This window comes from Typopeltis vanoorti, chromosome 2 (genome assembly GCF_054136105.1).
Source record: "Typopeltis vanoorti isolate ZY-2024b chromosome 2, IOZ_Tvanoo_1.0, whole genome shotgun sequence".
NCBI lineage: Eukaryota > Metazoa > Arthropoda > Arachnida > Uropygi > Thelyphonidae > Typopeltis > Typopeltis vanoorti.
Genome location: NC_143550.1, coordinates 133,976,431 through 133,990,256, shown reverse-complemented (window position 1 = coordinate 133,990,256; position 13,826 = coordinate 133,976,431). Strand labels below are relative to the sequence as shown.

The window sequence follows — 13,826 nt, the reverse complement described above, 5'->3', positions numbered from 1 at the left end:
AATCCTTTATAATCTTACTCTGAATCTGTATAAAGCCTAATAACTAATCACAAGAAGTTCACTCATCACATCTACTTCTGAGAAACCATTCTTTTCATTTACAACATCACACACTCACATTTCACAGTATCATACCTTTGTGAACCATTCTCTAATTCAACATCTTTAGTGATGAGAGAACAATCCTGTTTGGTATTGAAAAATTCCTTTTGCATCTATCCTCCAAAAGCATCATAACAGTTTATAGATTTTTATCACATTCTTTCTTTAGTGTCATTGAATAAATTTTGCAACCATAAGCCTCTTATCCTTTTAATGTATCATGGAATTGTCTCCTGGGTTTACCCCTATCAACAAACAACTGAAAATTCCCTTCACATTATCCCTGATATTGTTACTGTATGAAACAGCAGCAGATGTAGTTGAAATACAGTACAGTATGATAAAATAAAACTAGTTACCAAAGAAAATTAATAGGAAATTTTTCAACACATGGCAGCAAACAAGGTGTATGAGAGATTATCCTAGTAGGAAAGAGGACAGCAGACTACAGATATAATATTAGATTATTTTTCTTGGAGAGGGATAAACAAGTGAGAGTCATGCGAGTGAAAGAGCATGTTGAAACTGTTACAGTGAATGTGGCAGCTGCTCCTGTTAGAAAGAGCAAGTTGGGGAGAGGCATGAAATGTGAGCACTATAAAAATTAGTAGAAGAATGCAGGAATAAGTAATGATGAATGAATAAGAAATGAAATATGAAATGGATGGGAAATAACAACACAGAAGAGAAGAAAGATGAGACAATAGTTAGATTAGGGAGGTAGCTCTTGATAAGCCCTCATTTTTCTGATGCAATTATTAAGATGTTAGTAACACTTTCAGAATATAAAGAGAAAAAATGAAAAGAGTTAATTCTTTTGGCAAGTACCAATGATCTGAATGGTCACAAGTACAAAACGGAGATTATATCAAAGAGTAATCAGAAGAAAAGAAAAAAAAAAAAAAGATGAATGAGAGAGAAAAGATCCTTAGTTTACTGACAAAGTATTACAGGAGTATAATAACAAATGCCATGACTGAAATGAGTATTGATGTGCAGTTTTCAGATGTATGGAGTGAAATTGATGAATATAAAGACATATACGATGATGACACTTCCCTATCATTAAGGAAATATCGTCCAAAGATAAGTTACTACTTAGTCAATCTTCTCTTGACCCTTTATAATATATCCTCATCATGAAAACCAGGTGACCAAATCTCATCATCATAACACTAGTTACGGGTATAGACCATACTGGTCTGTTCCGGTCTCATTATCCATCCAATATCCTTTTATGAGATCTACCTTGACTTCTCTTTCCAACTGGCTTATATTTTAGTATTTGTTTCCGTTGTTGGGTGTTGGCCATTCGGTTTGCATGTTCAAACCATTTTTGTTTATAATTGTTTAGTTTTTCTTCTATTGATTTTGTTTTTAGTTCTTTTAAAATGTCTTTGTTCCTTTTTTGATCTAATAATGTGTGTTTAGCAGTTCTTCTCATAAATCTCATTTCACTTGTTTTTATTCTTTGTTGTGCATAATAATCCATAAAGCCTTGTCAATACATTATTCAATGGAAACCATAACCTCTTTATTTCTGCAAAGTAAGGTCCTCTACATCATTGCCATTACTGGATATGAGGACTTCAAAATTTGTGCAATGCAACCCATGAACTTTATGTTCTTGTCTACCACCATTCCCAGATCCTTTGTTTTCTCAATCTCCTAAAAAATTTCCCCACTAAGTCTATACTTCACATCCCATTATTGCTTATGAAATTTCAGAACCTTATATTTTGCAACACTGAAGTAATAGTTTCACTGTAATATCCACTCATGCAATCTGTTCAAGTCCTTCTGTAAGGCCACAACATGTGCTTGGGCTCATTGTTCTTTACAATTTTGCATCATCTGCAAACAGATGCACATCTCCAGTTAAACCCACCATAATTAATTAATTAATTAATTAGTGTATGATGGTGTTACAATGGTCATGAAGCCTCTATGGCAAAGTACAGCAGCATCTCATAAAACTAACACCCACCTGTTTGTTATACTGTATTTTTTGTCTGTAGATTGTGTGCACTCTCCTGGCCAGTTTGCCTGTTCTATGAAAAACCTGAGTTTACAGGAGAAAAACCCTTTCCACCTCTGTATGAGACCAGCTACCTCACATAGACATCCATATGAGATCAGCTACCTCACCTAAACACAGGTTTTACCAACTAAAAGGTGTAAAGACCCAGGTTCAAGTCCCTTTGGTCTTGAATCAAATGGTGAGTCTAAACTAAAATCTAACAAACAATTGTCTAAATCAGCTGAGCTATGAAGGCTTTGCCCACCCCAATATCATTAATATACAAGTTGAACAATGTAGCACACTACTAGTGAATTTCCTCTTTTAGGATACCACACTCCCCATGCACAAAAGATACTCATCAGAAAGATAAGTATCTTTCTGATACTTATCTGACAGCCAGTTACTTATCCAACACACTAATCTAACATCCATTCCCATTCAATCCAATTTAGTTACTAACTTGTTGTATGGAAACTATCAAAAGCTTTTGCAAAATCTAAGTATACCACTGTATATGCATCTCCACTGTCAAATGCATTTGTAGATGACATGCATCAGCAGATTAGCACAATGAGTGCAGGCCAAGCAATTATCATGAAAGACTTCGAATATGGTGATATGGATTGGAAGGAGGAAAGGGCACACATGGCAAAATGGAAATGGAATTTATACAGTTACTTAAAGACAATTACCTAAAAGAACAGATGATGGAAGGGACCAGAGGTTTGAGAGTGTTGGATCTGGTAACAGCATCAGAATATCTATCTATAACTGCAGTAGCAAATCTACCCCCAATCAGGAAAAGTGATCATGCAGTCTTATCCTGGGAGGTTGCTCAATATGTACAAATTTCAGTCAAGAATGGGTTTATGTAGAACTAAAAAGATGGCAATTATAATAAACTTAGGAAGCAACTTGGAGCAGTGCTATAGCATAAGAAACTACATAGAATGAATGTCATTAGCACATGAGAAGTGGTCAAGGATTGTTTGAGCAAGGCAGTATCAGAGCACATACCCAGGGGTCAGGAGGATAAACCAGGTATGGATTAAGTGGATGACGAGTTAATATAAAGCAGGAATTGCAAAAAAAGAAAGCACTGTGGAAGGAATATAAACAACATGGTAATTAGCATGCCCGTGAGCAGTATAAAACACAAGCAAGAAGAGTAACTAGTATGGTATTGTGAAAGAAAATTAGCTAAGAAGGCCAAAGTAAATCCAAAAGAGTTTTTGCTGCATAGAAAGTAAAAGAAAGAACGATTCTGGAAAGATAATGTCACTCAGAGCTGATGGCAGGAAAGTGACAGAAGAAAAAGAAATAGTTCAGATAATAAGTGATCACTTTGCTAGGGTATTTCATCCAGTTGGTGACTTTCCAGTAACTGAGGTAACAGAGAGTAATATGGGTATTGAGATAGATGAACTGGAGGTAATCAGTATATTGAAAAATATCAATGTGAATACAGCAGTGGGCCTAGACAGTATGTCTTCTATGAGAATGTGCAAGTGAAATGGCAGTGCCTCTGATGAAGTTATCTAATCTAAATCTCATCTTTGGCAAAGTTCCAAGGGAATGGAAAGAGGGCACATAAAGGTTGCATCAAGACAGAAGTAGCAAATTACAGACCAATTCGCATCTCTGGAGTGGTGGTTAAACTATTGAAAAAGTTGGTTACAAGTAATTGAAAGTTTCTTTTGCACTTGGTTAGACTATAATAAATTTAGTTTAATCCTTTATCCAAGTGTAAGCAAACAAAGTTTGTGTCTGAAAATATCTTCAGGACTGAGGTAAGGTGGTACATCCCTTGGCAACTCATAGCAAAGGTGCATCAAGCTCTCGTCACTCCTTGTTTCAGTATCTCCCATAATGCAAAGCACATCTCCTTGCGGACATCTTTCTCTAAATCCAGAATAATTTAATAATAAGGTTGGCAACTTGTACAGGTGAATATGACCTCTCCATTGCTTCTGCCTTAGTATCACCACTCTGGGTCTGCCTCCCACTGACGAGACCTAAATAAAGGTCGAAAAACCGCTCTGGGTAGTGACCCTTCCCTTAATGCATAGCAGTATATATGTCTGCAAGGAGATGTGCTTTGCATTATAGGAGATACTGAGACAAGGAGTGATGAGAACTTGATCCACCTTTGCTATGAGTTGCCAAGGGATGTCCACCTTACCTCAGTCCTGAAGATATTTTCAGGCACAAACTTTGTTTGCTTACACTTAGATAAAGGATAAAACTAAATTTATTATACTGGTTACAAGTAAAATTCAGGAATAGATGGATATTAATAGATACTTTACAGGGGACAACATGGCTTTGTAAAAAGTAGGTCCTGCCTCAATAATTTATTCATGCTATAATAAGGTGACTGCAGAATTGCATAAAGGAAATTGTTATGCCATGATACTGCTGGACTTTGCAAAGGCATGTGACATAATACCACATGGAAAACTATTACATAACTTGGAGCAAATGGGAATTGATATGAGATTGGCAGCATGGATGGGGGGAGGGGGGCTCATAGATCCACTATACATCAGAGGCTGATGTATAGTGGAGTAGAATCAAGGTGAATAAGGGTGACTTGTGGAGTGCACCAGGGCTCTGTACTAGGACCACTACACTTTAATTTGCATATTAATGATATAACAGAAGATTTGAAAGGGCATATACTCAGTTGTTTGCTAATGATGCAAAACTAGGGAGAGGAATAGTTGATGAAGGTGATGTAGATATCTTGCAAGATGATTTAAATAAATTGGCAGTGGAGAACAATGGTTGTCAATTCAATGTTGTAAAATGTAAGGTTATGCACTTCGGGATGAAAAGATTACACATTCCATATCATAGTGATGGTACTAGTTTTACAGGAGATTGATGAAGCTAGGGATCTGGGAATGATGGTGGATAGAAATTTGAAAATCATAGGGGATATACTGCAAGAGTTGGCAAAATAGCTCAAAGGATTACTTAAATGCTGAAGACATATCGACAAGAAAAAATAGGGGAATTATTATCCATCTTTATGAGGCTATGATTCAGCCTTATGTTGAGTACTATGCACAGATTTGGTCACCTGCATTTCGTGTGGATCAGGAGGTGGTGGAGAAGATTCAGAAACAAGTGACTAAGCTGATGACAGGTCTGTAGAATGTTCCCTATGATTCAGGGACCATTCCACAGTCAGAGGAGGAGCATGTGGGTTGCAGAGTTTAGCTGACAGGTGAAGCAGATGAGATATGATAGAAACTTATAAGTTACACTAAAAGGATACTATAAGATTGCCACAGAAGAAATTTTTCGATACATGGGGAGTAGTGGAAAAACTCATACATGGAAGCTGTCTAAGAGCGTGTTAGTAAGGGTGTGCAGATGAGGTCTTTTCTTGGACAGCAATGAATGAGTGGATTGCTAGAGGTGGTTGTAAACACCCCAACAGTGAATAGGTTTAAAGACATGTATGATAGATATTGTGTTAATGGATAGAGTAGGTCTCCTGTGATGAGTCTTTTGACTCCATGGAGTGTCCACATAAATAGTAATAATATCCAGCAGCTGGTCAATGTATTTTAAAAGAACTGTCCATTACTTCAATAAATCAGTTTGCTTCTCTCTTAATGACCTTAACCACCCTTCTTGCAAAACTTCCACCATTCAAAGCTTATTCTGTTCTAATCAACAAGTATTCTCTCTCTCTCTCTCTCTCCCCCTCTATATATATATATATATATATATATATATATATATATCAGGGGCAAATATTCCGGGTGGGATAGGTAGGTGTGCAGTACTCATCCACGAAATATCAGTATCACCGATATTATATTTTTGCATTTATTCCCGTTAAAGACTTCCCCCAATTGTCTGCAGACTTCACGCAATTCCTAAAATTGAACACAATATACAGTACTAATGCATCATTGTCCTCTTCATGAGAGTAATAAAGCATTAGTGGTTCATGAAGAATGCACTTTTCGCCGAGTAAACATTGTATCATATTTGCGTTAATAGCCCGTGTGTGCTTTCAAAATGCATACACCTTTGAGCCATTTGAAAAGATGTAAAGAGGGTGCAGCAGATCAAATTCTTAATGTTGTAGCCTTTTTAAACCCTTGAAGATCTCTTCAAGAGCTCGAAATTACTCTCACAGAAGAGTGGGGAAATATCTCACAAGAATTGTTTGATCATCTTAACTGGTCCATGCAATCAAGATGTACCGCTGTTTTTGGTATTAATGGAGACCATATGCCCTATTAAAAATTAAGAAAAGCATTTTTGGCTATTCTTGTTAAAATTATTTCAGGCTAAAATGTATAATTTGTTAAATTATACATTTTATAATTTAACAAAAAAACGTGCCAACCTAAAGCATCCCAGGCATGTTCTTCTGGTAAGTAATGACAAATATTGATCGTATCTTGGAGTTGTTGATGATGGATGACCTTGACCTTGTCTTCAGCAAACATTTCCCTTTTCCAGAAAGTGATTCCGAAGTCACAAAATTGCGCTTTGAGACACACGACACACTTGAGCGACAACTTTCTGCATTTGTCCAGATTCTAATTGACCAATGCTCTCCAAGCCATGAATTCCAGGTTATCATGTTGCTCTGCCATTTTTAACAAAATAATGGGTGGTAGGTGACACAAATTTACAATTGAAGTGATAATTATGTGCTGCGGAAGTAAGCACAACCTATACCCTCCCACATGCTAATATGGCTAAGACATGTTTCGACAAGTCTTAACATGATTTTGTACTCAGTTGCATGTTCAACACCGTTGTATATTAAGAATATTTTAAAATAAATGTGTTACATTTGTAAATTATTTTTATAACTTTAGAATTTACAAGAAAACCAAAATATCCCCTATATATAATATTCATCCAAGCTTGATTTGCTTGGATGAATATGATATATTCATCCAAGGCTAGTTATATTCCACTACTTCAAGCCCTACCCGAGGGCCTAAGAGTTGTGGAAATACTTTCTGAATATGAATGCTGTGCCGTACAAAACGGTCTTTTGCAGCTACCTTATTTTTAATCCATCTAACTTGAGTGCCTCTAGATGTTTTTTCAATGTTTTAGGGATTGAACCTAAAGCATCTATTATTATGGTAACAACTTTCGTTTTCTTTTTCCAGATTCGTTCAACTTAGACTTGCAATTCGTGATACGTTGTAATTTTTTCAGTTTCTTAGTTGTCAGTCATCATATATATATATATATATATATATATATATATATATATATATTTTTTTTTTTTTTTTTTTCTTTTAAACAAACTTTACTAAAGAAATGACTACTTAAATACTAATAAGATATTGCACTGTTAGTTATATATAACATAGGACTAGAATGGTTAGGATAGTTAATCAAAATTTTGATTAACCATCTTAATCTTAACAATAATAGTGGCATAAAAATCCCAAGAATTTGAATGTCACACATTCAGCCCACTTAGTTCTTCCAAGTTTTTCAGCAAAAGCTGACTCTAGGACTAGAAGAAATTATTTCAGCTTTTATTGGCCACCATCCGTATTTTAATTTATGTGTAGACTTATATGAGTAACTTTGTGTGAACATATTATTATTATTATTATCAAGAGAGACCTCCAGAGAGTAAGAAACTCATTGAGGGAGGCAACAAACTACATGCACCAGCTAATCATACTTATTCTTAAATTAATTCACACTGCTTGCACTCACAACATCCAATGGCAATCCACTCCAATCACCACATCACCCTATGAGAGAAAAAATTCTAGCCCTCACCCCCTTCTTAGTGGCATTCATTCTCAGCTTCCAAGGATGCCTTCTTGTCCTTTCCCAACCATCATTAGATTGAAAAATTCCATCAACTGAAATCCTGTATGACCCTTTAAGAAGTTTGTAAATCTCAATCATATCTCCCGTCTGTCTGCAGTCTACAAATTTTCAATCTGTCTTCGTAATTAGTATTCCACAATCCTGATATCATTTTTAAACACTCTCCTTTGCACTCTCTCCAATACGTCAGATATCAGAATCACAACACAAACCAGGAGACCAGACTCATGCACAATAGTCCAAGTGAGGTCTTATCAAGGCTTTGTAAAGAGGCAAAACTGACATTCGTTTCAGCATTGCAGTTATCTTTTTGAGTTGTATCTGCAATCTTTGTTAATGGCCCTGAACTTCAACTTCCTATCTATTGACACTCCAAGATCCCTAGCCTCATTCAGTTTCTTCATGCATAATCCCACCAATATAATGCGACATTGGTTATCTAATCACACCGAAGTGAATGACTTTACATTTACTGACATTGAACTGACATCCATTTTCCCATGCCCACAATATCAGCCTATCAAATCATTCTGCAAGTACTGATATGCAATACTTGCACATCATCAGCAAAAAGCTATATGTTACCGTCAAATCCTTCCCAATATCATTAACGTATAGATTGAATAACAATGGACCAAGCACTAATCCTTGCAGAATACACCACTGATTACCTTAAATCTTGCAGACTCACATCTCCCAAATACCACTTTTTGATATGTCAGTCAGCCATCCTCTTATCCATGCTAATCTAACTCCATATTCTCCAATTTGTGCAACAGTCTACCATGCTGTATTCTGTCAAAAGTCTTAGCAAAATCTAAAAGTATCATGGTGTATCCATTCCCCTTGTCTAGTTCAATGGTAGCATTGTTATAGAATGTGAGCAAGCTGCTAAAACATGACCTTACCTTAGTAAACCCATGTTGCTCATTGCAAAGTAGAGATTCACTGTCAACTCATTTCTGAATGCGAGCCCTAACCAATTTTTTCAAAATTGTCACCACCACTCCTGAGATACTAACTGGTCAATAGTTGAATATATCAGTCTTTGCACCACCCTTGTGCAATGGAATTATCATACACTCTTTCCATTCCTGCAGAATCTTCCCTGTTCTGAAACTCATATTAAACAGCCTGATCAAAGGAATAGCCAGTTCAACTGAACACTCTTTTAGCACATGTGCTGATATCCTATCAGTCCCTATTGCTGAATTCTCATTCAGTTTGTGCAACAGCTCTAATACCTCGTCCTCATACACCTGAGTTTCTTTATCCATTGTTGTTGCTTTATTTCTATAACTAAATAGATAATAATAACAGGACTCTAGCACTAATATAGTAAATTTTTCTGTTTTGTTTTTCACTAGAAATCAGGCCAGTAGTTTTGTCAGTTGACCAAATCAATATAACTTTAGCATGCCAACTAGATTGTAGGGCAGCTTGTTTCTTTGTATATATGTGTATACTCCAGATGATGACCTTAATGTAAGTTAAAACATTAAGTGATTACTTTGGTTTATATTAAACTGAAGTTTTACCCTAACACAGTAGTTGTTACCATAATTTTTATAATGAATCCTGAGGTACTCCACTAGTACAATCATTCTCCTAGATTCCACTCCACCATATACTACTCTCTGGTGTTTGTCTGTCAGCCACCCCTATCCATGCTGAAAGGTAAGTCCTAGTCTCATATCCATTCCCATTTGCTCCTGCTTTTGTAATAGTTATCCACATGGTATTCTGTCAAATGCCTTGGCAAAGTCAAGCAGTATCATGGTGTAGTCATTACCTTTATTTGATTCTGTTGTCACTTTATTATAAAATGTTAATAAGATACTATGACAGGACCTATCCTTTACAAAGCCACTATACAGTATATAGTGTCTTTTTTACCTTTCATTAACTTTTCCAATACTTTAACAAGCACTCCTGATATATTAACTGGTCTGTAGTTTGTTACTTCTGTCTTGGAGCCACCTTTATGCAATGCAAATACTATCTTAACCTCTATCCTCTCCCTTGGAATCCTACCAGAGATGACACTTAGGTTGAACAACTTTGTCAGAGACAATGCCAATTCACTTGCACATTCACAAAGTACACAGGCTGATATGCCATCTACTCCCACTGCTGTGTTCACATTCAAATATTTTAATATGCTGAATATCTCTTGTCCATCTACCTCAATTTTGATATGAGAATCTGTAACATCAACTGTACAATCTTCATCCAGATGATACATCTTTAAAAAATGATCGCTCAGCAACTCAACTATTACTTTTGGCTCGGTCATCTTCCTACCATTAGCATTGTTTAAAGTCATCCTACCATAGTCCTTTTTCCTCTTACTTACTACATAACAAAAAACTCTTTTGGGTTTACTTTGGCCTTTCTTATGATATTAGTCACCCTTCTTGCTTGCACTTTGTACTGCTCATGAGCATGCTGATCACTTTTCTTCTTTATATTTCCTCCATAATGTTTTCTTTTTTTGTAGCTCTTGCTTTATATCCCTAACGATCCACTTAGTTCCAACTTGGTTTATCCTCCTGACCTTGGGTATGCAGTCGATACTGCAATCTCTGACCACCACTTGACATTCTTTTCTTGTAGCTTCTCAAGCCATGGCATTGTTCCAAGATGATTCTTGAGTCTCTCATAATCACCAGCCTTATAGTTGAACATAAATCCCTTTTTGACAGAGAATTCCACATGATTGGCAACTTCCCAGAACAAGACTGGGAAGTTTGAAGCTCTTGCTTTATATCCCTAATGATCCACTTAGTTCCAACTCGGTTTATGCTCCTGACCTTGGGTATGCAGTTGATACTGCAATCTCTGACCACCACTTGACATGCACTACTGACATTCTTTTCTTGTAGCTTCTCAAGCCATGGCACTGTTCCAAGATGATTCCTGAATCTCTCTCATAATCACCAGCCTTATAGTTGAACATAAACTCCTTTTTGACAGAGAATCCACATAATTGGCAACTTCTCAGAACAAGACTGCACAGTAACCTTTCTCAATTGAGGGTGGAGTGTCTACCTTGGTTATGGATATATCTTCTGATGCTATTATCAGATCCAACACTCTCGTGTAATTATCCCTTAGCAACTGTATAAATCCCACTTTCATCTTGTCATGTACCCTTTTCCTCCCTGCAATCGATATCCCCATAGTTAAAGTCACCCAAATAATAAATGAATCAGTTAATAAAATAGATAGCATATGTTGTAGGCCAGTTTGTCTATTTGCAGAAGGAAAAAAATTACAAATACAGTCAAATCCTATAAAATCTTATTGATCACTTGGGTTTCTTGGGAATCAGAAGGTGGTGCATAGGATTCAGAAATAAGTGAGCAAGCTTGTGACAGGTCTATGCAATGCTAACTGTCATGATAGATTGAAGGTAGGTTGCAGAGTTTAGCTGACAGGTGGGAATCCCTTTAAATGATGTAAAGCTATAAATATCTAGCTTTGCATCAATCAGTGACCAACTGATTATTTCCTCTTAAATCATTTCCTTTACCACTGATATACAAATTAAGCAGAATAAGAAAATTATTGAGCCTTTCAGTAGTACACCACTAATCACCCAGCTTCTCCTGAATTTAATTCCCTATTTATTCTATTATTTGATATCTATTTATCAGCACCTTCTTATCCAAATCACAAACTTCACATCCATCTCCATTTGCTCTAATTTATGCAACAGAGTTCCATGTGATATCCTGTCAAATGCCTTGGTAAAGTCCAGCAGTAATCACTGTGTAGATATTTCCTTTATCCAACTCAACTGACAATTTATTATAAAAAGTAAGCAAATTACTAAGGCAACAACCCTTTCACGAAGCCATGCTGTCTCTAATAAAGTATCATATTCCTCTACATCCTGAATTCTGTCTTTAGCCAACTGTTAACAACCACTCCCGAGATACTGATTAGCCTGTAATTTGCTGTCTCAGTCTTAGAGCCTTCTTTTGTCCCTATTCTGGGCCACTAGCATGTTTCCAGAGCTAAGACCTACCTAAAATAAACAGAGTAGTTAGAGTTGCTGCTAACTTCACTACTCCAATCTTGTGAATACATGAGTTGCTATCCCAACTAACCTAATGACTGTATTTGCATTAATTTTCTGCAATATCATAAGTGCCTCCAATTCATTTACCTCTATTGTTACATTAGTCAATGTCACATCTCACACTGGAATATCACAGCCTGGATGGTGCACCCTTGAATGATGATCACTCAGTAACTCAACAATTTCATTTGCTCCTGTTGCCTCCTTATGACTGGCACTTTTAAAAGACATCTTTCATCATTCTTCCTTTTACTTATAACAAGAAAAGGAAGAATGACTAATCTTGTTATAAGTAAAAGACTAATCACAATACTTCAGAATTTCTCTTGCTTCATAACTTAAATTCCACTTATAATTAGCACTAGCCTTCCTTACCATGCAGATCAATTTCTTGATTGTGTTTTACATGTTCAAGTAATGATGCACATACAACTAACTCCTATCTGATTTATTCTCCCGATTCTGGATAAAAAGTTTGATATTAATTTTTTCATCCTTTCACTATCTCCAATATACTGCAAGAGTATTTCCCACTCAAAATCTTAGGTCATAATGCTGTTTTAAGTTCTAAGCTCCTCAGTTTGTCATAATTACCTGCTTGTTAATTCTATGATACATATACCCCTTCTTATTAATGACAATTCTGCATGTTTGGCTATCTCCTAAGTCAAGACTAGAAAATCACTCTCCCCAACTGAAGGCAATGTTGCCTTGATTACTGCCAAGTTTGCTGATGCTATTACCAGATCCAGCACTCTTGAACCTCATGTCTCTTCCATTTTAAATTCTCTAAGCTAATTGACAGTTTATCAGGTATAAATTCGAGGACAAATTCTCCATGCTTGCTATGCTTGCTGTGCAAGCTCATTACTTGAGAAAGAAGTAATATTTTATTTGTTAATAAATGCATGCATTTATAAGCATTCCATTTAGGCTTTAATTTTTGTAGACAGAAGAGGTCTTAAGTTTGTGTGGCAATAATTGAGCTTTGCGTTGTGTATCGAAGGCCGATGCTTGCTCGTCTAGTCAAAGCTACCACGACTTGCTCAGTTGTCGGAGCTTCCAGGTCCTCACTACAGCACTGTGATTTCATGCGTGCACATAGCCATTTCCGCTCCTTTCACATCATCTTAAACACAGTCCATATGTAGTCAAAGCAGCTCTAGCCAGTGAGCTTCAGCCAGCCTTTACAAGTGTGCGTGTTGCTTGGGAAAATTAAGTTACAACCAACGTTTTATGATGATGATATTGACCAGTTTATAAAGAAGAACCGTAGGGTAGAATTTGTATTCAAGTAGCTAAATTGAAAAAGATAGAATATCATTTGTAAAATAAATGTTGTATTTGTATGATTAAATGTACATAAATTTCTAAATATATAGTTCTAAATGGTCAGTAATTCATTATTCCGCTAATCAGACTTCAATCACACCTCTCACTCCTTGAATGATGACAAGAACAAGCGTGAATTTCAAGACCAGCATTCGCCCCTATATAAATTCCATTTCTTTTTGATCTATGTCTCCCCCTCCTAACCGTAATTACTCAGTTTGCACCCATTTTGCTAATCTGCCAAAACATGCAGTCCACATTGTACCTTATATCCCTGGCATATAGCACCAAGCAACTATTTATTTCATCATATCGGCCTCTATCTCATTAGATAGCCTGAAATGTACTGCCCTCTCCATTTCTTTACTCTTAATACACTCTACTTCCACCCCCCCCCCCCTTTTTTTGACTTCAATTCTTTCTGGTGTTATTAGCAAAACA

At 36.3% G+C, this 13,826-nt stretch overlaps 1 protein-coding gene across 1 annotated transcript in view; it reads right to left on the bottom strand.

Moving 5' to 3' along the window:
• Positions 1–13,826, bottom strand: part of LRP1 (LDL receptor protein 1) — a 1,646,373-nt gene that overhangs the window by 1,059,924 nt on the left and 572,623 nt on the right. The gene's annotated exons all lie outside the window — the stretch shown is intronic.